Raw genomic sequence first — 26,015 nt, 5'->3', positions numbered from 1 at the left:
ATTTCAGAATGCATGTTCTTCCTGTCCATATTGCATTGGAATCTTATTTGCTTGTCTCTGCACTTAAAGGATATGTTTTCCTTCTGAGATGATCTCTAAGGTGGCATAGCTAATGTCCTAATTTGTGTGATCAGGGAAAGTGTTTTCACAACATTTAAATGTAAGGCAAGGAACTAATAGAGGTGTTGGTATTCATCCCACCTAATTGATGCACCTAAGCTAGAAGGGTCATCTGTCTAGAATCTTTCCTAGACACTGGGGAGAGAGATCTCTTTTCATCTACTGTAAAGACAAATCATTCTAACGTAGGCACCTAGATGTGATGATTTGAATACCCTCCTTTCTGCCTTCAGCCATCTTTATTAACATGTTCCTACTTTGTATAAGAATTTATTTGTTCAGTGTCCAACTTGGTGTGAAAAGGCATTTTGCTAGGCGTGTCTACTAACTCATAAAAAGTCCTGATCCCAGCTCCAAAAGACTAAGAGCCTTTAAGGAGTGGGGAAGAGGAATACAAAATGATACATGCATGATATTATCTATGTATAGGTACTGTCAGTTTTAAAAGTGCCTCAGTCTTGCTATGGTTAGAGAGCTGACCTTTAAAGTTCTTGTGATTGTGTAGTTGAAATTAGGCATATGCAGCTATTAATAAAATTATGTGCATAGATGAATGTTTGTCAGAGCTTACAAGAATACTTTTTGTATAGGTACCATGGTAGGACTGTATCCTGATCAGAGACTGAGAGAGTTCTAGCAAAGAGAATTCTGAATATAGAGAAATTGGAAATAACTGGCCCAATTGGTAGTACCCTCTGTCATAACCTTTTTTTTTTGAGAAACAAGCTTTGCCATACATGCATTAGAGATTTTATTAGCAATAATTTGCATATCTCTGTGCAAAACCTGTAATTTTCACTTTGCCACTCCTTATGCAGTATTTTAATCATTTATGATTTTCACATTCTGCCTGTCATCTTGATATTCTTAATTCATTGAGAAATCCCTTTATCAAAGAGGGACTTCAAAATTATAAATTCCCAAACAAAATAGGTACACAGATTCACAGAATTACAGAATCACAGAATAGTTGAGATTGGAAGGCAACTCTGGAGGTCATCAGGTCCAACCCTCTGCTCAAGCAGGGCCACCTAGAGCTGGTTGTTCAGGACCATGTCCAGACATGGGTTGTCTGTCAGGTGTATTTCCTGACAATACCATTTATATCTCAAAATATATATTTTTACAAATGGTGCTTGGAACTTTAAATAGCAACTTATTTTTGCAAAACCTTTGTATTTTGAATCTGTAACTGCTCTGAAAGAACCACATAACCACACTTGGGCATATTAACAATATCTCATTCTCACTTATCTACTAGATTTTAATTTATTGGATCTAGAACATGTGGGTTTGAAGTATTCAACTCCTGAACACAAGCTGAAAGAACTAGGAAAACCAGCTGAAGATACTTATTAAATAACCAGTTCCATCTCTCTACCGGCATTAGTAATAGCTTCTGTAAGATGACCCCAGCTCGAGTTTAAACAACTGCAATAACTTAGATCCAGTCACTTTCTCCAGGAATCAGCCTGCAGTTGGTAGTCCCATGGAAACATTCCAGTTCCAGGACATCCTTCTGCCCTCACAGCATCGTTAACAAATGCTTCATGTAGTCTCTGAAAAGGGGACACACCAAAGAAATCAAAGTGTATGTATGCTGTACGTAGCAGCGATAGTAAAGTTAAAAGGGGTATTGTGAACTTCTGTATCAATTCCCTCTGTGCCTTTTTTTCCCCAGAGAAATATGTAAGTAGAAGTTGCAAATAGAAAACAAAAAACTTTGTGAATTAAATTGACATAGATCCTCAAGGTTGTGTTCTTTCTGACTTCAGCAGCTTTAAGTTCAGCAACCAAAATGTTCTTAACCTGATGTTGTGTGTAAGCCAGAGAGAAACTCAGGGTATGCTTCTTCTGAAAGTTTCATGGTGACATGAACAAAGCTTACCAGTAAAAAGAATTGGCTTTCTCTGTGCTTCATGCTTCGTTCACAGTTTCTGTAGAGTTAAGTGTGCCTGGGAAGAGGGTTGCACTTTAGGTATATCTCTCCATTTATTCTAGTTCACCCACATTAGCTTTAAGCAGTAAAAACTCTGTTGGAGTCTTTCATAGAAGCATACCGAAGTGAATATGTGTGTAAACTCCATGCTTGCTGGCTATGTAATTGTTGCTTTCCTTGTATATAAAAAGTAGTTGGAGCTAGCCAAACAGCCTAATCCAGATCCTTTTGAAATTAAAGAGATTCTAGTCACTGGCATAAACTTTGGATGATGCTGTATCACTTTCTACCTTCAGTAGTCTTTGGCCTTCCACTGTATTTATAAGGTGACTTATGCACTATGTGGAAGTGTTGCTATAATTTATTGCTTTCTCAGTTTCCTTCCTTATTGAATAAATCCAATGTTAGGAAAGTTCATAGCTGTATGAGACACAGCAAATACAAATGTGTAAATAATACATAGTAGTGTGTGTCTTTATGGCTAAAGAGCGAAAACTGAAGTAATATTTGAATCAGAACAGTAGATCTCTAAATGCAATCCATATGTTAGATTCTGGGTGCAATCTAACTGGTGCAGATTGTGTGAAGTAGCACTATTTCTGGATTTGCAGTGATATCAAATTGAATCTGAAATGAATTAGGCCAAAATTTCAGAGATGGTCAATTAAAATTGAACTTGAAAGTTAATATTGGGCATCTTGATTAAATGACCTTAAATTAAACGGGATGAACTTTAGAGAATTACATTGGAGGTAAAAATTAATCATGGTCAGCATCTCTAAAACTTAGGCCACACTATCATGATTCTTAGACTGGCTTGGAAAACATAACATGAGGAAAAATAATGATGAAATCTTCAGCCCAGTGCCCTGTGGGTCAGAGAAAATACCACTATGCTGACCAATAGCATGAAATCAAGAACTGTGAGTACATTTGATTTACTAACTTAAAAAATACTAGGGTTTCTATAATGGTTCTACCAAAGTAATGTTTTCTTTAGTTAATTTCTTTTAGTCCTTATTAGTACAGCAGGTAGTAGAATGGTACTTTTTCTGTAATAAAAGCTCATGGGTAATACAATTGCATATGTCAGGTAATGTTAAAACATTGCTTAGTTCCATGTCCTCTAAATTGTAAGCACAGGTATATATGGAACATATATTTATAATCTTGATTTTGTTACAAAATCAAAAGAGGCTTGGCATGTGTAAAGTATAACTGGTCAGTTGAGGTGTGTTACAAACACTCCATGCATACACTTCTGAAATTCCCACCTCCTACATCCTCTTCTCCAGACAATATTGATCTTGCTTTGTAACTTTCCTTGGTTTGAAACATATCACACTCCTCACTTTAATTTGTATAGCAAACCCCCCACTTTTTAAAATTGCCTATGTATACACATAACATTATCTGACAGTTGTAATACCGAGACCACAAGGCAGACACTGTGTACAGCATGCATGCAGAGCTATATAAATAATAAACTATGTGTTTATTACAAATGGTAAGGTTTTAACTTTTCCTGTAGTGGGTTGGGTGGGGTTTTGTTTGTTTGTTTTTTGTATCCAGGATCATTCTAGCTTTTGTTTTTCATCCCATTCCACTCTGATCAGGCTACACCAAAACCCACTGGAAATGTGTGCATTTCTGTGAACCCTTCACAATACTTTTGGTTGCAAAGAAATAGGGCACTTGGGATCAAAAGATGTCAAGGCTGAGTCAGCTTTGGATAGATAGCCAGTCGTTTTTGTCCTGGAAATTGAGCAAGAAAAGGCTTCTCTTATGAATTTTTATTACCTCTCTGTGTCAGTCAGATCAAAAGTGCTATGAGAGTAACCTCTCTCACGATCTTTCTGTCTCACATTCTTTTTTCTCATGTTTCTTTCACTTCATCTTTTGCATGTTCCTTAAAGGGGAAGGTTCAGAAAGAACAATATATTATTTTGAAATGTGTATAATGTATGCTTTTGGCTTTCATTCTCAAGGAGAGCTTGTATGAAGTAATTTTCCTGTTTATGAATTTCTTTTCTCCTGTCACAATGTGGACTTGAGTCAAAACTATGTAACTGATCTTTTGTGGCATCCTTCAGAAGCCATATCTTGAGAAACTCATTTTCGCAAAATGTTCTGTGGACCATAAAAGATGACAATGAGTTCCTAACAGAGTCAAAAAGTGAAGAATATCATTATTGGAGAAGAATAAGGACAGTGCTAGTTCAAGGATTTGCACCAAGAATCACTAGAAGTTTTAATGACTGCAGATTCAGTGGTGATCCAGTGGCAGGAGCAAGATATGGGACATACTGAAGAAGGACAGCTTGAAACAGCAGTTTTAGGTAGTGAGACTAGTGATAAAATGGAGAAAGGATATATAGACATTGTTGAAAGGTGAATAAAGAGGTGAATAAAGGTCTTTTGTGTTTGCTTTTAAAGCAGTTAGATACTGAGGAACATTTGTGTTGTGAAGGATAGAGCTGGAGAACGCTAGGGAAATTAAAGAAAAGAGGAATAACTTTTATAAAACTTCAAACTAGAAAATTAATTGTTCTGCAGAGGCTGAAGCAACTTTTAAAAATGTTATTGTAAAAATGAGTTCTTCCTGAAACCAGCACATGTCTTTGAAATGTTTTGGTTTTTTACTTGGTATTTTTCTAGTGAATAAAAATTTTATCAATTTTCTGACCCAGGTCTAGCTCAAGCATAATTTTTGAACACAAAATATTCCTTTACTACACTGGTATCAGCTAAGTTGCCACCTCTTTCAGCCTTTTTATAGTTATGCCATCTGGATGAAGGATGATCTAATTCATAACTGCTTTCAGTTCAGAAAGTGTTCACTGAATTCTCAACTCATAAGAGTGGTTCCAGACTTGTTAACTACTAGTCTCAGCTCATCCTGGTGGTTAAAAGCTTATCTAAGGGTCCATTGAAAGCTGTTTTAAACTTTCAGTTACTCATGATAACCTTAGATTTGCACTTTTGATGAAGAAACATGGATTATGTTTCCCAACTTTCAGATGAGGTTTCTCCTCTTGTATTACAGTAGTCTTGAACTGGTCTTATGTAAAGTCTACTTTACATAAGCAGACTTTACATATAGTTTACTTTATATATAGTTATGCAATAATATAAAGGAATTAGAGAAATGTCTGAATCTATGAACCAAAAATCCTACATCATTAACTGAAATTCTGGTTCTCCAGTCCTATGTCTTTTTCTCTCCTCTCCTCCTTATGCTTAAAATAAGCTTCATATTAAGTATCCATTTAGAAACAGTACCTAATTTATCTTTTGGGAAAAGTATAACAGGATGAATGAGTAACTGGTTCCTTGCAGGTATATGTTAGTCTTAAAACAACAGTTTCAAAGAGATGTTTTTAAGAGCTGTATTGATGATCAAGAAAAAATTAACTGCATTTTACTGGAATGATTTCGGCCAGTTTCCAAACATTGTTACTTTTTAATTTTTATTATTACTTTGCCAGCACAAACATCTTTATATCTTCTGGGGTCATCTCCTTTTCTCATGGATACCAAGCAAAGGCTTCTGAGAATCAATGAATCATGAGACTTAGCTGATTTATTCTTGATGTGTTCTTATGGAGAGCAGTGTCCAGAATTGGGCCCAGTTTTTGCAGTTCAGGAAGCTCTTATGTTGTAAACAAGGCATTAGAGCAAAAAGATTTTGCTTCTTTTCTTACTAAATAACTAGATTCAGATGGGGTTTCCTCTTCCATGCAACTGCTTGTGAATTTAATGAAGAAAAATAACACTAGTGCAAATTAAATCACAGTTTTTCAGCAGCATTTTCCTACTGTCATTCTTTCTTATACTGTGTTACGATACCCACAATGTTCTCTTTAAGAGTTGGGTGTAAACCTTCCTTGAAATAAGAACACTAAGTCTGGATGAAGAAGCATGCAGGGACATTGTGCCTGCTATTGCTCATTACAAGAATGTAGGATGTGATTGTATTCCAAGGGCAATGTCATTTTGAAAGAAGTGCCATATTGGCAGGGTGATAAGTGTGTGTGGTTACACAGAAGGCCAGATTCCGGAAGGGTCAGTTTTCCTTTGGAGTTGCTCACGTAGTAGTTATTGCTGCAATAGTGTGCTGTGATTAGCCATTTGTGAGTCATACTGCAATTGCTCCTCATGTAGAAAAGTTATTTGGCTGGATTGTAAACATATAGGTCATGGGAGTAATTTGACGAGCGTGTTCCTGACCTTGTGTATAGGTGGTACAGGACATGGAGAAAAGCACAGGGAAGAGAAGAACCCATGTTCTCCCTTCATTCTACACAAGACAAATATCAAGGTTCCTGACTATGCCTGAGAAAGAGGGTACTTTTTGATGCTTCAGGGAAAAAGGGTAAAGATTGGTGGTGTTCTGGACTGGTAGAAAGACTTCTTCTATTGATTCTATGCTGTCTTGATAACCAAAGACACTGAAAAAGAAACCAGGCCTCAGTCTCTGTAGACACATTTGTGAGTTACCAATAAAAGGGTAGGATGAGAGCTGTACTGTGGCTTATTGATCAAAAACCCAGTGCATAATCTCAATGTGTGTGGAACTGAACTACGGCAATGATCCAGGATACAGGCTTTTAAGTACGCTGCTTTCAGTTTTATAAACTCTGAGTGGTGCTTGCTGCTATGGCTTGTTGTCAGATCACTTCCTCATGCTGTTGCCATGGTACTTTTCTGGAAGCAAAACCACATGTGCAGTCTATCACTAGGAGAAATCTCCAAATTTCCCATATCAGGGAAGGAAGAAAAGCAGTAACCAAAGTGGCAGGACTGTTTTTGGTCTGTCAGATTTGTGCTTTTGCTTTGTTATGTCAAAGTAGTGGTATGGGAGCCATAAGCCATGAGAAGCCTGAGGGATTATCTCAGGACTGCGAGGGGGGAGACACGTTTGGTATATCTCATGCCCCTGTTGTATGCACTATGTAGACTCTTGTCCAGTTTAGCTTCTGGTCCGTGCCTGTTACTAAGTTCAGTTCAATTCAGAGTGAATGTGATTATGAACCTGTATTAGTATTAATGACCAGGAAATAGGGCCCCAGAATGAAACAGAGAACAAAGCAAATGCAGATGCACCTTAAATCCACCGAAATCCCCCATCTTAGACACTTTCTTTCTCCCTTCCTTCAGCTTTCTCTAATTTCCTAGAAGCTGATCAGTATGTGTGCAGACCATTTAAGCCTTTCCAAAGATTCTAAATTAAGGAGCACTTTAATGAATAGTCATCTACAGTTCATCTTGTAATGCTGGTAGGTCCTGGGAGAACTGAGTGTTGCTGCTCACGATGTGGAGAAGGGTGATTGTTCATTTTTAATCAGGCAAACTGAAGGAGTTTATTTCTTCTTATTTCACTTACAGTAGAAGCCCAAGAAAATGAAAACCAAAATATGCACAGAACTGACTTTCTCATGTTTTCCACCAAATTACTTCAATAACATTAGAAAATGTAGGACAAAGTGGATGAAGTGTCTGACCACATAATACAGTCCTGTCATCACGAATGAGAAGTATCATGTATTTTACAGGAATGCAGGAACGGGGGAGTCATCCAGCAGAGTGGAAGAAAGTGACTTCAGCCTGCCTCTTCTCACATTTTTGCCTTGTTATTTGGGCCTTCACATTTGTACATCCTGCTAAAATTGGTGACCCTTCAGCCTCGATGATGCGACTGTCCTGCATGGTCAGTGCTGGCTAGAGTTTCATGGTCAGTGCACACTGGACTCCTATTCATTATAGGTCCATGACTTCATGGATATTTTTAAGCCGTACTGTCTACATTTTTCCTTCAGATTTCTGACTTGCTTTGCTTTAAATTCAGATTCCAGTAGTTTGGGTTTTTTATAGATTCCTCATAGTTTTGTGTCAAAAGCTTTAAAAATGTCTTTGAAGAATTACATAAGCTATATAGTTCATTCTTTGTACATTGCCATTTGTGGTTGTTTTATTTTAGAAGAATATGGCTTTTAAGTTGGCTTTTAGAATTACCTTTCTCTTATTTTTCTGTGATAAAAACAAGGTGCCACATTTCACTCCCCTGCATCCACAACTCTCCAGAAAACAGTCAGGTATTACAAATGTAACTGAGTGCAGAATTTGGCCTAGGTTCTGTAAAGCCCCAGGGAAATCCTGTAGCTGTGTGGGAAACATCCAACTTTTCTCGTGTTTTCCCATTCATTGCTCCTCCTTTTTCCTGTTTGGCTTCTGGGATTCTCCCCAACAAAACCCAAGACATGTCTCTTTTAATACAAGTATACAGAAGCATAGACGCAAAATTCAATTTTGTGCCTCTTGAAAGAACAGATTGGTGTAAATTCAATTACTCCCAGTTCACTGGTATTAGCTGAGTTGTCTGTGTTTATGAACAGCGAAGGAAAAATCATTCAAATAGATTATGATTTAGCCACTATAACTTTCAGTTGGTTAAAAGATCAGAAATAAGATGATGTGGGTTTTGATATAAACCATAAAATTAAATACCAGGTTTTATTCTTTTAGTCATAAAGAAGGATGTTGTAGTGAATTTTCCCAGAGAAAGTCAGTGTTATAGCTCAAATTAATGCTTTGCTCTCTGCTCTTACTTGGATTACTTGGACACTGCTGTACTTCATGTTATTAAACTGTTTTGACTTATGATCAAAGTTCATGCTACCACAAATCACCAGATGGCTGGCTGAAAGGATATGTACAGTGGTTGTGGGATCTGCAGGCTGCAGCCCACATACATTTCCTACAGACTTTTGAAATTCCTATCTATCAATGTTCTGGAAATACAGAAGACATAGAAAAGAGTCATATTCCCTGTTTCTAATACGTACAGAAAAGATACAGGCATTTTTCTAATCATCTGATGCTAGATGCATAAAAATGAAGTAAGCTTCAAAGTGCATAGTTACCTTCAAATTTGCTAGTTTCTCCCTGTGTTTTGCTCTCATGCTCCATTTTTTAGTTTGCAGTGTTAAGGCAGGAGTGCATTTAATAGACTGTCTAGAAGATAAATTAATACACATGCATAGCAACTTCAAATGCTACAATTTAAATGACTAGCGTCTGATGCATGTATCCCAAATTATGATATTTCTGACCCTACTACAATAAAGTAGCTTTTGTTTGATTTGGGGGCTTTGTGATCTGGATTATTTACAGAGATACTGAATTCTTTTTCCCATGCTGATTTTTCTTTTTTCTACACTTTCAATCCACTATTTCTTTCCCTTCTCTGCTATATCCACTCTGATCAAATTACCATATGTACAAAATTCAGCTGCAAGATTTCTGACTTGCCCTGGGTCCTGGGAACATACCACCCTCATTTTGATCTCTCTAAACTAGCTTCCTGTACAATTTCCTGTCAAACATGAGCTTCATGAGATTTGTCCTTGAATGTGTGTATGATCATCCCTTCTCACTGCAATGAAATTTTGGCTGCCTAACTAGCTGGAACATTTTCACCAAGCCTGTTTTTATAGGAGTTAAATACTAAGGAGATTTATTTTATTTTTTAAGTACTAACTCTTGGAAATGGATCTGCAGAGATAGTTTGAGCTAACTCATGAGAATTTTAAGCAGAGGTTTCTGATAGTCATGTGTTTGTGTGAAGGAATCTTCCCCCCACCCAACCTCCCCTGTCATCTTGTAAATTACTTTTCATATTATTATGCTCTCAGCGTCATGAATCTTCTTACATCTAGATAATGGGAAATGAAATTGCAGGCAGAAAGCAGTGTCTACTAGTTAACACCATTGCAGGAATAGTTTTTATTGCAACTTGATGTGTGACTAAGGAGAAGACATTAATAAACATTCTCACATGCAGATATTATTTCCTGAGGGATGAATCCTGAGAATATTTTGTGTCTCACTGAGAGGGCTTTTGCTGCAGGATATGTGTATCTCATCTGAAAATTCAGATAAAAATGTTTTCCAGTGAGTCTAAAATCAGAAGCTACGTTCAAAAGTTTTTCTCATATTTGTACTTTACTACTTTCTTTTGGGAATTATGAGATTAAATTCTGCGTGGAGTGGGATTAAAAGTGTAGGTACAAACTTCTAAAAATCTAGTTCCTCACTTCCCAATTTATTTTTAAACTGAATTATCTAAGGACTATGTTCTCAAATTGAAGATTTGAAGGGCACAAGACTAATTATAGGTCTGCTTCTGGCATGGGACACTTTTTTGTTGACTGCCAGACATAAAATAAGCAGCAAAAAAGTTGCAAGAACCATCTCCAGGTAAACGAAGTAATAAGAATACCTGATTTGTAATTTGCTGAAAACACTGATTAGGGAAAGCAGCAAATAATTACGTTTTGCTTTCATGCAATATCTATAGGATAACTTTCAAAAACTCAGAAGAAAAAAGTTCCTAACACTGAAACTTTCATGAAATTATCTGTTACAAAATGGTGAATGATGCGCATTGTTTTAAGGATAAATTCTACTCTGACTTCATTTGTTAAGTTGCAAGACTACTTTGCACCCACAGCTGAGAAACCTCAGAACAAACATGAGCTAAAGAAACAGCTCTTAATAGCAGTGCACTTCTTTTTGTAATCTGATTATTGATGTTGCATGATTACATATACTGCAAGCAAGCGTGCCCAAGTTGTCACTCTTTTTCAGGGCATACTGGATCTAAGCTTTAGTGTAGTGATACCATGTGATAGGTTGAACGAGTCTGATCTTACCCTTCAATCAGCTCTAACTACAGAGGTGAAAACATTCTTTGCTTTCATAGCTTCTTGCTTGTGACCATTCCTTTTGATTATTATTCTTCCCTTGACATCTTTTTTTGACCTAACTTATGACATTTTTGTGGACTTTGTAGGTGTTAGGAATAAAAGCATAGAAGAATTTTGATGTGCCCTTTGGCATTTTTGGTGTGCACTTTCTGCTAGGTTTGCAGGTCAGGAGCAGCTTTTTTGCTCTGTAAAACAGCTAGTATACTGGGGTCTTAATCTTGCAAACCTTAATGTTAGAGACAGCAAGAGTCATGAGGATTAGGTGTGAGATAAGAGTTGTCTTTCAAATTTGTGTTCAGATACCTAGTGGCTGATAATGTATGCTGAATTCTGAATTTGGATGTAGCTTGCAACAAGCAGGACATGCCTGACTACATGGAAATGTGGATCTGCTGGGGTGGGAGACAAGGTGCTGTTTCCTGGGATTGACCCCAATACCAGAGACTAGGTTCCTGACAATTTAACTGTAAAACGGGGCTCCTTCCAGCTCCTTGTGGGGAAATATCAGGGAAATGGCTATGAAACCTGTGGAGGTGCTGACTACACCTATCCTGACAGAACTTTTGGCTGTGCAGACAGCCTCTCTTAGAAGAAATAATCACAGCTTCTGTATTCTGTCCTATCCGTGGCTTTTTCAGGAACAGAAAGCCTTGCAATTTTCCTTATACCATCTTCACTCCCTGGCCCCTTTCCCCTCTCTGTGCCTCAGCAACAAGCTGAATTTTACCTCTTTTGTAGTAGAGGAAGAAATAGGAGCAGCCTCAGAGGGAGAGGGGTTCAGTAGGTATCAAGAACAGAAAAACAGATGGATGGAGGAAAGGATGAGGAAGAAAATTAACACAAAATAATTTCAGATGGTAGTTAATTTTCTGAATGCAGATGGAAGGAATTGTGCCCAGGTAGATATGGAAAATACATATATCAACACGCCCTTTGAGAGAAAGCAGTTACAGCTTTACCTTCTTATCTTTCCTCTTTGAACTATCCTTTGGTCCCACTCTATATTTAGCAGATGCAATGTGACAAGTGCTAGAAGAGGAGCTGTTACTTATCATATAAGACCAGAATATGCTTCAGCCCTGTTATGGGTATGTGACCAAGAAGTGTATCACACAGATCCCTTCCCACTTATTCCTACCTATTCTTAGAGGAGAGAAATTTCCTTCAGAGACATTATTATTCATTAGTGATTTACAAATAAGGATACCCGATTTTTTTTTTTTTTTTTTTTTTAAAGACTCATTATAGCTGCAATATGACACCTCTGCATTTTGAGTAGCATATCACTGTATCTGGTAATTTTGGGTAAATATTGAATGTTTAATGACTGTTATTCCAGACTTTGTGGACAAAACAAATACACTTTTAGGCCTAATTATTTTCTGATTTGTCTGCATATAGCCCAGGATTTGGTTCTGATGTACCTCTACTTTACTGATTGCATTCAGGTGTAAGGGATGATATGCAGAGAACAGCGATCCAAAAGATCAGTTTTCAGTCTGGATCCTTGTTTGATTCAACATTATTGTTACAGTTCTTACATTTTTATGTCACTCTTAGACTTGTATGTGCCTATTACCATAAGTTTGACTCTTGATTTATGCTAATTTAAGCAGAATGATAATAGAGCTCACAAAGGTTGAATTAAACACTCTAGCTGTACTGTACAAGTTCAACAGTAAGGGAGCTTTCACAGTGATAAACTTTTTCTTTTGTACCTGCTGAACTCTACTTTTAATCATCATTTCATGCAAGTGTCCCCAGGCTGCTGCTCTTTATATTGTTGACTGATGAACTCTTAACACATCTGCTAGACTATGGTCTCTGAGATGGGGTAGAGATTGCAAATTTTAAACTTCTTGAGGCCTGAGAGTGCTACTCAAGCATGAAAGCTGTTCAAGATCTTGGTGCCTCTGGATATGTACCTAAGTAAGATTATTAGCAAAACATAGGAACTTACCAATGCTTAGATCTCTTGTGTGACAAAGCTTTCTGTAGATGGACCTCAATTTAGCTATCTAAATTCTGTTTAAAGTGCCCTTCAAATACCTCCATCTTCTCTTTGAATCTGTCCTTTAACCAACTTTACCTGGTCAGTGAAAGTAGCAATATTTCCTTTTTATGGTATAACTAGTGTTTGTCTAATCTGCAGGTAGTCTGGTAAGACAGGCCATATGAATAGTTTGACAGCTAATGATAAGGACAGCAATGTCATTTTATGCAAGAACAGGGAAGACTGGAGAGGTGAAGAGTCTGGCCAAAAATTCTTCTTGCACACCTTTTTATTATTTCCAAATTTTAACAAGAAAAATCTCATTTCTTTTACCATGGCTAGTGGAAGCCTTATCAGAAGACTTTTTTCTTTTTTTTTTTTTTTTTTGTTCTCCTGGAGAGTAATACATCATTTAGCATATGAAATTGGTTCAAATACATGAAAGTTTTTTGTCAGCCCAAACATTCCAAGAAACAATTATCACTTAGGGAACATTTTTCTCACTGACTTTCAGAACAGAGTCAGTTCCCAAGTATATTCTACTCAGGAAGCAATAGCAGGTAGATCAAATGAATTTATGTTTCATTTGAAGGAAAAAGCAAATGATTCAAAGCAAACCTGATCAGTCTCATCAGTCAATCATTTAGAATCCATTTTAGAAGAAAGGAAAGGGCAGATAGCAACTGTAGTGAGGTTGTTGACTTGGAAAAGTGGATGCTAATGTTAAGCAAGTGATGGCTTTTGTTTACTATATGAACATCAGTGCGTGATCCTTTTCTTTAGTTCTTTGTTTTGTCTTGTTTTCTCTTTCTTTCTCTATTTCAGAAAGGAACTTAAGTACAAATTTTAGTTGAAACACAATGTTTCTTTTAAATCCAAGATTGTAATTGCAACTAAAACAATGAGATTTTGTTCTGATGTAGTAAATGGGTAGACAATAAGCAAGGAAAGCAAAATGCTTTTCTGAGAACTGGAACAGAAAATTCATATGAGCTCATGATGGATAGACCTCTATTCTCAGGAGATGCTCTGTGTTTTAGTGAGAAACCATGACCGTTTACCTAAGGGTTGGCCAAGTGCCCAGTAGGAAAACCGACTTTTTAACTATTACATGCTGTATTCATTTGCAAGCCATTAAAATATTTAAATTTAATGTAAGAGAACATCTGCTGCAAATAGTCCTGCAGGTGAAGACTTTGTAGTTCTTCATTACCTTACACATCTCTAAGACAAATCATGTTCAACTATTATTTTTCCACACAATCATTGTAATTAAAACTCCTTGGAAAAGAAAAAGGGGAAGAATGTTTTGTGAGAGAACATAGTTGTCAGAAAATCCAGAGAAACCCTGGAAGTTCCTACTGAAAATTAGCCAGCTAAACAAGATGATCTTTCTATAAAACAGTTGGATTTCAAAAATTATAAAAAGATATTGTCCATCTTTCTAAAGTTTACTTTGTCACTTTGTTCCTTTTAAATGGTCAGCACCAGCTTGTAAAACATGAGCTTTAATTGTTGCTCAAGAAAACTACAGCCAATGGCTCTAATGAGTTGCTTCAGTGACCCTTCAGTAATGTGGTCTGATTCCATCTCAAAGATCAAAAAGTTTCATTGCTTCCAGAAGACTGAAAACTCTTTGCTCATACAGAGGCAGCCCTTCATGCAACTTTTAGCAAGCTCATTTGACTTTAGCCTCAGGTCTGCCACTTCAGAGTCCCCATTCCTTGACATCCTGGTGGCATGTTGCTCTGGCCAAACTCCAGCTCGCTTCTTGGCTGGCTTTCACAATGGCAGCTGCTTAGACCTAGCCATTCTCCTAGGTTCTCTTTCTGCCCATGTTGTCTCTTTCCTCAGTTGTTCTTTCAACTCTTTCCTTAACCTTCATTTAACTAAACCTAGTCTTATAACTGCAGAAGAACAGTTGTCCTGTTATCCTTTACTGTGCATGTTTGTAGTTAAGCCTGGAGAAGATAATTTTCTAAAGCAGCACTGCAGCAAATACAAAACTGTTGTGCTTCGTAGACCATTATCACTTGTTTAATCTTTGATTGTTTTTTAAATAGTAAAGCCATCTGTGCCTCTGATTTATGAGTGTGTTTTAAGATAAATAAGATTCTTCCTCCACTCCAGAAGGCACTTTCTCCTACAATGCAAGGTAAGGTGGATAAAAACCTTGACTTGAGCATTTAGTGTACTTGTATTTGTGATGTCATCATTCAGTTTGCATACCTACCTCTCTTAAACTACATAAAGAATGAATTTATGGACATAAAACTTTGAAACTTCCCACTGAAATGATTTATTTTAAAACAACAGCCAGCTTATCTTTGGATTTATGTAAGTACAGAGGAAGAGAGGGAAGAGATGGCACAGCGTTTTGCATTGGCCAGAGATGCCCTGCAGAGTGGAACAGGATGTCCTGTAACACAGTTTTCCAAGTACCAGTCAGCTTTTTTGATTCCACATTGTTCCCAACTCAGTTTGGACTGTCATGTGGATCTAAATCTAATCCTGTTCTTTAAAATCCCCTAAGTTTTGAAATAAGTGGGAATTTTTGGCAAGAACAACTCCGGGCAATTTAGCAACAGAGCAGCAGTAGCATATGGTCAGTTTTGTATCTGCTGGGCTATGCAGAAGGGCACAGTCACACCTGCTCTGAGAGTTTTCACATGCATCCTTTAAAATAGTTTTTCAAACTTCACTTAAGCACAGTCAAAATGATGGTCATTGCAACTACATTATGGTTCACATAGCTATATCTTGTGAAAATAGACAGTGAAGCCATTACTTGATGTACTTCTGAAATCAATAGGGAAAGGGAAGAGATTTTCTTCTTACTGTTTTCCTTGTCTGAATCAGAAATGGAGTCTAGCTGTCAATACTGAGGCCTGGGCACATCTGCTAAAAGACAGAGATCATTTTTCAGAAGAGAAAACCTCTCCAGTGTCCAGGAGCTTAAGGTTCCTCCTCTATCTTATGTTTATAAGGAGTTTGTTTGTGTTCTGGTATTTTTCACATTGCAGGGTGCTTCAGGTTAATGGAAACTAAATCCATGTTGAAATAGAGCGTATCTTTTAGAAAACTATCTATGTTTGATTTTAAAAATAAAGTTATTCCAACAGGAGCCTATCCCGAGTGATTAAGAAACAATCAACCAACCAAAACACACTTTATTTCTGGCTTGAAATTTCTATTTCCTGGCCAGTAGTCACAGGATGGACTAAGTTGCTTCCTTAACTGGTTTTGGTTAGGCTAGACAGGTTGCACTCCTAGGATTTAACACTATCGCCCATAGTTCTTCTGATCATCAGTTACTGCTATTCCCCTTTTCAAACCTGTCTTCATGTTATTAGGACCATCCTTAGAGTCTGACATCAGATGTGATATCATTCTCTTAGCATGATACCTCTGCCAAATGCTGGGGTATAATTGTTTCTTACTGATGCTCTAGATTCCCTTGCATAGGTATCCATTGATTACATTTGTCCTTTCTGGTCCCACTGGTACATAAGGCACTTCATGACTAGCTAATTATCCTCTAAACTTTCTAGTCCTATCTAGTGTCATGGTTTTCCAAGACGACATTTTGTTTTGTGTATTTATGCTTTTTTTTTTTCTTAGACGCACGACTTAACATATAACTTCAAAAAAGCCGCATGCTCCTTGCAGATACCCAAATTACTGAGCAGTCCTGAGAAATGCAGAACAGCTCACTGTCCTCTTTGCCAATCCTCCACTCTCCCTGTAATCAGCAAACTAAATAACCGGTTTAGGTATCCCTGATCAGCAAAAGGATTGATAGGCTTTATGATTGTGCCATTCTGTGGAACACAGAAAAGATAAGCACATATGCAACTTGTGGCCACATCCTTACCCCAGCACCTGTGCCATTTCTTACTGCACACTAGTTTATACAAAGCTGGTGTGGAGGTGGGGGGCTCTGTTACACTTGGCATCAGTTCCAAATGTGGTGAAAGAACAGGACTGCACAATGAATTTTGAAGCACGCTGGCCACGTAGTTGCGTAGAGCCTGGTTGATTCTCTGGAAATGTCTCTGTTCAGTTAGGATTTCTGTTTACAGGTCTATTTTGACAGCAACCTCTAGTCATTCTGAGTCATATAAATGTGTGCCATATTGTTTTATTGTTGTTCTGTTTTCTGAATAAAAATGGCTACATTCACACCAAGCTGAGCTTGCTTTGTTACTCCCTAAAGGGCTTGAAGCTGCTTTCTCTCCAAATACACAATTACCCAACTCTCTTGGGTCTGTGTTTGGTCTCTGATTCACTCCGATTAGTAGGCAGCACTCAATAGCAAAGACTTTGTAGATAAAACAATGAGTAGGACTTAGAATTCAAGCAGGAGCATTTCCTGCTCACACATAATTTCATTAAAAAAATTAGGCATGTGACACTACAGCTGTCTTCCTAACCACTTTTGAAGATCAGAACCATTCTTGTTGCCCATGATTTTGTCAGAACAAAGAAGGGGAAGTTAGCTGGAACTTTCAGAAACAGTCTCAGATATTCACCTGCAGATGTCTGTTTCAGAGTGGTCTGCAGAACATTTGCTCCATGTGCTACCACTTACCCCAAGCTGCAGCATCATTCTTAACCATTTTCACTTGTGTCTTGTAGTGTCTTTCAAAAAAACTACTTTTGCCTTTAAAGCAAATGAGTTAACCAAACTGCTGAGATCTCAGTGTTTTTCCATGACTCTTTCAAAGCAAAATTCTCCCTTGCTTTATTTTTTTTTTTTTTAAGCTGACTTCTCTCTCTCTGTCTTCCCCTCCTTATTCCTGTCTTTTGGCACAACTTGATGTGTGAATTGCCACTGTATGACAGAAATACCCTGAACTACACTCCACCAAAGCAGCAGTGAACTTAGAGAAAAACATGAGCCTATTTGTAAGGCAGAAACAACAGGGACTCCATGCTTTGTGTTTCTGATGTTTGCTCTTTATCTGCTGTGCAAATTCATTCAGTTTTGGTTATAAGCCACTGGGGTATTTTTATTTGCTTGCTTTTTAAAAACAAAACTTATGTAAAATATTATACAAGAAGAACTCAATCTTCCATTGCAGTTGTGGAGCTTTTCAATGGGAAGAAGGGTAGAACAGGGTTCCTAAACCCGACTTTCTGTTAACCAGACTAATGTTGAGATAGGACAACCTTGATTAAGCAAAGCTCAGATGTTGCAAAATGTATGGTTTTGGAGCTTAAATATATTATAAGGAAAATGCAATGCAGAAAGGATAGTGGCATCTACTCCAACTACTGAATTAATACAAGAGCATATCATACAAGTGTAGTTGTGTGTCATGTAGGTTTTAGCTGCCTCATATGAAGACGGCTGGGGTTTCCCCTTCAAGTAGTTTGAAAATGATAAGCATCTAAATTTAGAGACTAAGTTAAGCAACTACATTTTCAGGATTTACCCATCACAGATTATTTCCGTAAATACCAAATATTTACAAAAGCTTAGTGAAAAGGAGGTACTGATAACTATGCCTGTTGTATAATACCAATTAGGTATTCCCGATATTGTATTTTAACAAATTATTATTGTTATTGGTTATACAAGGCTGAAATACCACGACAATATTCTTCTTGGAGAACTTACAGCCAAAACCAATGTATTGACAAGTAATAGCTGTTGTGAAACAAAACTGAAAGGGCTTTTTACTTTTACTATCATTATATGCCCCTTTTTATTTTACATACATTTAATGTTCATTTCTCTTCTAACTTGATGTTTAACTCATCTAACATAGGCTTTGTGTTTCTGATGCCTTTAGAAAGAGAACAGAGGGAGCAAAACCTTACCCCAAAATATATTCTTCCTTCCAGAAGTTTTGCTTTTAATTGCCCTTTTCTTTCCTCCCCAGCTGTGCTCTTTTCTGAATCAAAGTCCATCAAAATATTTCTAAAACAACTTAAGACTTTGTATAAAAAAATTCTTGAACATCGAGTTTTCTAAATTTCTAAATTTTCCAAGATGCTAATTACAACCTTTATTTGTCACTCACTCTACACATTACTTTCCTCTATTTCTAACATAAGTGTCTTTTGCCACTTTTTCCCCAACAGGTGGCTTATTTGCAAGCTTGTACAGATGCTGTGCAGGCACAAAGAGCCAGTTCAATGGGAAAAGTAACCAAGGACTCTTTTGCTAACACTTCTATCCATGTGATATATATTCAAGTTACTCATGCACATTCTAAAATCTGTTCCCAGGATGCTGCAGGAAAAAAAATACAAATTCTATGACTTCACTTTTGTTTTATCAGTGAGTTTGTTTTGCTTTTGTTTGTTTAGTTTCTGGGAAGTCATATGATAACTATTCATTTTTCTTTTTTTTCCATTATTAGTGTTTGTCTCTTATCTACTTATAACTCTATGCTCTTGCAAAATGCACATGTATTACTTGTTTCTGAATAATAAAATACCCATCAGAGAAGTCAGAATTTTAAAGACCTAAAGGGGAACAAAAGTATGTATGTGTGTGTGTGCATGTGTAAAATGGATGCTGATTTTGTTAGCCGTATCCCAAGCAACTGCAGTTATCTTGATCATTTCCATGTGGTTTTCTGGTTATTATTCTTTGATTAGCAATATATTTATGTGAAAACAGGTGTAACTTAAGGTTATCAATTTTTAAGGAAAAGAGTGCATTTATTTCAAAGATATTTTAAACATGAACTCTAGCTGTTGTTTGTGATATGTTTTAAGTTCTTCCCTTCCAGTTTTTTAAGTATTTGTATTTAAGATAAAATGAGTATTCAGGTTGTCAGGCAGACTGAGCAGGACTGATGTGATTAAAATATTGCAATATTTCAAAATACTTGTTTGCCCTAACAGAATATTTCTGGAGTGAATTAACAGTGGTGTAAGAGCTTCAGTGAAAGACAAATTCAAATCCATTTCCATTCTTCATCTTACCTGAACTAGTAATATTAATGTCCTTTCCAATATCTTCCTAGGGAATGTGACAGCTAATTCTTTATGCCAGGCCATTCTAAGTTCAAATGCCTTGGATCTTTTCCATTACTTCTGAGAAGTAGTCATCACAGATATACATGTAGCATTGAGATAAAAATGTACGCAACTCTTTGAGCAGAAACAAAACCTCAATCAGAGTGAAGGAGCATTCTGGATTCTTTACTATGAATCAAACACATCATGTGTATTGTGGTTATACACAGCCTCAAACACCTACAGACTTAAATTTTCCCTGGTAGGATGCGCAGCCCTAGCTGACTCACTGTGTTAGTCCCAACCAGGATGTTTTTGCTTCTGGTGGTGGTCTGTTCTTCTTGGATGCAATACATGTGAATCTCAGTCTCTGCTGTTTTGTTCAGTGGCTGGCCCCATGGTTACAGACCTGGTCAGAGCATTTTTGCTGAATTAAGCTATTTCTTTGGTACAGCAGTGTCCTGTTTGTTGCCTGAGCTGATTTCAGTCTCAGGCTCAGGTTTTTTCTTTCTTTTCAGTTCCACTATTTTCTAGGATTGGCCAAAACCAAAGGGCTGGGACTATGCCTTAACTCAATTTGAGTGTGACAAAGCTTCTCCTGAGGGCCATTCCTCTACTGTCAACTAGCAACAAGAAATCTGGTGTAAGATTTCCTTCTGTCCATCTCACAGGCACAACTCTGGACCAGTTGTCCGTTGTTCATAGTAGTCATGGAGAGAAATGTTGTCCTTTCAATACTGTTGCACATAGAGAGCTGGGGCTCCAGATGTTTCCTGCTTTCTGTTTCTCTCTTCTCCCATGCCATTAAACATTTTTAGTAGACATTTGGGAGAAAAGAAAGTGATGTGATAACAGAAGGAAAAGTGCTAAAACTACATGGTTAAATCCCATCTTCTGCATACACAGCTTAAACAGCAGCATGGCCTCCATGTTCTTCTGGAGCTGCTAAAATGCAGCTGGTGAAGCAGAGCCCACGCAAATCTGAAATGATGGTGTAGAAGAACGTGCTTTTTGCAACTTGCTTATTCTGTATTTTCTTCTCCTGTTTATAACAGCTGCTTTCAGACTATTACTCTGGACACTAGTTTTATTTTTTTGGAAACTTCTCAGTGGTTCTGGAAGCTCAGTAGCTTCAGTGGCGGTACATGCTAGTTCCAACTGTGATGAGTGAGAGGAAGGCTCTTAGTTCAGTGAAACAGATCTAGCAACAGTAATCCACACATGACCCTCAGGTTTAGCTAACGCAGCAGGAATTTGTGCTGAATGCTTGTATGTGTGTGAACAAATGTATCAGTAAATGACCACATGCATTTCAAATGCTATGTAGCTTTATGACCACCAGCAGTCTCCTTTTTATTTAGGAGGGAAAGGGAGAATGTTGTTTTAAGAGTCTGAAATGGAAATACCTACATTTGTTTCGGTTGTTGAATTACTGATATTGCTGTTCAAGACTCTCTCATTAATAATAGCAAGGATATATTGTCCTAAGTAAACACAGATCATCTAATCTTCCTTTTCTGTGATTTTTGAATGAGGTAATTTAACTGCATTTCTCAGCTGAGATTTTATTTGGTTTCATTTTTTTCAGTTTATTTGGTTCAGTACCTTGAAGAACCTTGCAAAACTTGCCAGTTAAGTGTGAAAGTATATGGCATAGTTTCAGAAAAGTCAGGAACATGACATAGCGATCCTTTTGTGGTGGTCAAATGATGTGAGTAATTCTTCTGACACACCAAAAAGGTATATATATTAGGTCTCAAGGAACTTTTTAGCTGGATAACAACTGGCTTTCAAAGGTTTCACATTTCTTTTTCTGTGCCAATTGTGTATGGGAGAAGCCTACAAGGTCAAGAGAAAATAAGCACAAGTCAAAGACAGACTTGTAAGACAAATAGTAACATCTGGTAAATGACTTCCTTCTACATTTGTAGAGTTCTTGTTTACTGCAGTGAATGTGAAATGTTTTTCTTGGCAGGATTATATGATTAAAGTACATCAGTCTGGGAATAAAGTTCATACAGGTTTATAATATTACTAATATGCAGTAACAAACTGCAGATGTAGTTGCATTTAAAACCTGTGTGTAGTAAAAAAATTACCATGGTTAGGAAATATGATGGTTAGGAAATAAGTAGGTTTTATTCTCTTTTTTTTTTTTTGTAGTTTTTGAGAGGCATTTTGAATATTTCCAGTGGTTTATACTAGCATATGAAGTGCTGTGATTGTGCCCTCTCTCAATTGACTATCATGTAAATCCGTCTTTGTGCTAATTAAATGTTCATATTCTCAGTCAGAGAAACAAAGGAGCAAGGCAGCTAAACACGGCTAGTGATCTAGGCTGGGGACATTACACAAATGAAGTTTTGTGTATCCTTTATGTCATGGGACCCACAAAAGGGGAAAAATCTGCTGAAGAAAGATATGTAGAAGAGGCAGAGCTGATCTGATTTGGTGAATTTCCGTGATAACTTCTAACTGATCCCACACTGCCATCCCTCCCAACAGAATATTCAGGGAGAAATGGTCATGCAAAGAGTTTGATTTCTATGGGAACTGTCTTCCCAGATGAATGTTTTTCTTCTATATATATAAAAAAAAAAATACAGATTATATAATTTTTTGATAGCATGGCTATAGCAAACAAACAACTTGCTCCTTCTCCCTCTCCATCTTCCTTCTTCCTAGGACTCAAATTCTGCAGAGATTAAAAAAAATTAGGAACAGCTGGGTTTCTCAAACAGAAGTTGCAAAGGTTTACTCAGTTATAGGAGTACTTCAGTGAGTTCATGTAATCATTTAAAGTTTTATTCTCTGGTAATTAATGTTCCTGTGGTATTTTGCATCGCTTGGAATTTGTTCAATGCTAAATAGTTTAACCGGAACAACAGAAGTGATCCCCTCTGAGACCAGGACACTTGGATCAAATGGAAACTGAAAAAATTGCATGGGACTAGCTGATTCATAGACTAAAAGCAGCGTTGTAGTTTAGTCTCAAATGCATTGTGGAAACTTCTTTGTAGCTTTAAAGTTTTAGCTGTGTTATTAACCAAAGTCTGTAAGGCAAGGCAAATGAAGATTTCTTTATGCTTGCAGGAAACAGAGAAGAAGGTTGAAAGAGGAGAGGTGTTTGTGCAAATCTCTTTCTGTAGAATTGTGTATAGATACATTTCTAGAACAGCTCCAAAACCTGTGATTGTAATTTGGCAATATATGTGTATTTGGTATCAAATCCTGCTTCCATTACTTGAAAAATCAGGTCAGTTTCTAGAGAACAAAATGTAGCTATGTTGTCAAAGTTCTTGTTCATTGCCTACAGATTATTTGCTAGTTAGTTTTCATGCCAGTATACCAGCTTGGCTGCACTGACTTGAACACAATCTATCCAGATTTGAACTTGTGTTGTTGCAACCTGGCCTTTTGCATTTATATTTATAATGAAGTCTGTTTATTGTCTTTGATAAAAGCAGGAGAACCCAGTCTACTTGAAAATCAGGCTGAATTGTTCAGTTGTCCTTGTAATGAGGGACAGTAGTATTTTGCTATTATCTTTGATTAATGTGCTCTTCACGACTACATGACTTCCCTACGGATTTCAGCAGCCACATGTCAGCAAGTGTAAGAGCCAATTTCTTGCCCTTTGTAAGTCAGGTCAAGGAGAGGTCTTGGGAGCAGAGAGTCATAATGGACTATGAAAGTCTGAGAGCAATTATTTCTAGCTAATCAAACACAAGAAATAGCAGGAAGCAAGGTTTATTTATGGAAGAGATGTCTACTGAGAAACCTACCATTTTTATTTACTACTTCCAAAGACAGTTACTAGAAGATGAACAAAATAAAAGCCCTGTAATATTTGAAAATAAGGACAGTTTAAAAATCAGTCAGAAAGGAGAAAAATCTCTCATGTATTTAAAAGATGCAAGCTTATTGTTTCACATCTGCTTTCTAAATAACATGATATCTTTTCATGTTTTTTAAAGTAATAATGTTATGAAAATGATTAGGATGACAAAGTGGATGTTTCAAGGTGAGTCAAGCTTAATTTATTTTGAAAGGTCAGGGTTAATGAAGTTTTAAGGTGTAGACTAAGGCAAATTATTTATAGTCTGGATTCAGGCCAGTGCAGTGCTGTATCAGCCCCTGGGTAGCTTAGGGGGAAATTTCACCTTAAGCAGGAAAGAATTTTATTTCTCTGCATAGTAGAAAGCTGCCCAAAGCTACCCCACTTCAGGGAACATAGAGTATCAACTTCCTAGATACTCTTATTCTTTTCCACCATGCTACCATCTTTTTCTCTTTGGGGATGCTGGAGGAGACAATTCCTCCCTGATGTTGCAGTAGAAGCAAATCATCCATTTGTGTAACTGCATGGTCCCTGAGTAGACTTTGTGTGGATTGTTCTTGATATCCACCTGTCCATTGCCACTGTCACACTCTGGGTCTTCATCTGGCATCAGCTGTAATCAAATGTAGGCTACTTAGGTCATCAGCAAAATTGAAGCTCAGACTTTTATTATGAAGAGCAAAATGCTGCTAATTTTGTGGTGAAAGTTGTATCCTGTATTTCTTCATATATGATATGAAATATATGATACATTTGGTGTGTATTGTGTATTTGGTGTGGGCTACGTTAGGAGGAGTGTGGTGATGCTTCCCCTTTGCTCAGCACCAGGGAGGCCACACCTGGAGTGCTGTGTGCAGTTCTGTAGTATGAGAGAGAGATGGAAGGTCATGAAGATGACTGAAGGACTCGCATATGAGGAAGGGCTGAGAGAGTTGGGACTGTTCAGCTCAGAAAGGAAGGCTTATATCAATGTATATAAATACCTCAAAGGAGGGTGCAAAGAAGATGGAGCCAGGCTCCTTTCAGTGTTGCTCAATGCTAGGAGAAGAGGCAGTGGGCAGAAACTGAAACACAGGAGATGCTGCCTGAGCAGCAAAAAACTGTGAGGGCGACTGAGCACTTGTTGGTTATTGCCCAGCAAGGTTGTGGAGTCTCCCACCTTGGAGATACTCAAAAGCCATCTGAACATGGTCCTGGGCAACTGGCTCTAGATGGTCCTGCTTGAGCAGGGGGGGTTGGAGCAGATAATCTCCAGAGGTCCCTTCCAACCTCAACCATTCTGTGATTCTGCAGATGTTGAGTATTTAAGCCACATACATTAAATAGCATGTTTCGAAGCTCCTTGGAGCTCAGTACTTCTTGGAAATCTAGATGGAGCCACAGTTCCTAGAACAGGAAAGGCAGTCTCCCCTGCAAATCAAAAGAGCTGTTTTTCTCATCTCTCTTGTTACCATCTGTTCACACTAGACAATTTAATTCATATTAATAAAGACACAGCTATGAAAATATTTGACAAAAATCTCTACCAACCAGTCAATCATAGCCTGAAATAAACATTGAAGAGCACCAGAATGTCTTGACCCAACTATCAGACGTATCTGGATGCACTGGACCATTGTTCAAAGGTTCACTGTGCCTAACTGTGATTCTGACATGAACACTGTCTGCCCAAATTATTAAAGGAAATAAAAATAAAGCCGTCCGTTTATTTTATTTGCAGGTCACTTCCTGCTTATGCAGTTCTTGAAGATAAATGCTGTGAAGTATGGAATGGTGCCTCTTGTATTTTAAATTAATTCAAGAAGGCATGCTGGTATTTACGACATCGTAATTACATACAAAGGAAGAGAGGGAAATCATGCCTTTAGGTGAAAAAAGCTGAAGAAGAAAAAAATTGTTTGTGAGCAATTGAAATGGCCTTATAAATAAAAAAATATTTTATTAACAACAAACTAGGGCTTGAGGAAAACATGTATTATTTTCTAAATCAAAGCTTTTTTTTTTTCCAGGTACAGCATATGAATGGAAAGATCCTGAGCCTTTTCTGTATATCTGTTTGGTAAGGTGTCTGTTATGCTTTGACTGTGTAGATTTCTCTGATAAATGCATCATGGATTCCCCCCCATCACTGGTGATTTGATGTACTGGGAAAGTGAAAGTAATTTTTTAATTGCTCTTTGGTGGCACGTTATGTTCTGCATCTATGTTAGATGGAAGTATGTTGTTCCAGTGACAGTAAGTGCTGTGAGTTTATACTTGATGGTTTTTGTGAGCTTCTGAAAGCTATTGGACTAGATCCTTGGAAAACATGAGCAATTACAGTTATATTGGATTTGACCTATGAGGAGACTGGTTTACCTGCATTTACAGCTGTGAAGG

The sequence above is a fragment of the Strix uralensis genome, chromosome 4 (genome assembly GCF_047716275.1).
Source record: "Strix uralensis isolate ZFMK-TIS-50842 chromosome 4, bStrUra1, whole genome shotgun sequence".
Taxonomy (NCBI): Eukaryota; Metazoa; Chordata; class Aves; order Strigiformes; family Strigidae; genus Strix; species Strix uralensis.
The sequence above is the reverse complement of the archived record's forward strand: the minus strand, read 5'-3'. Positions refer to the sequence as shown.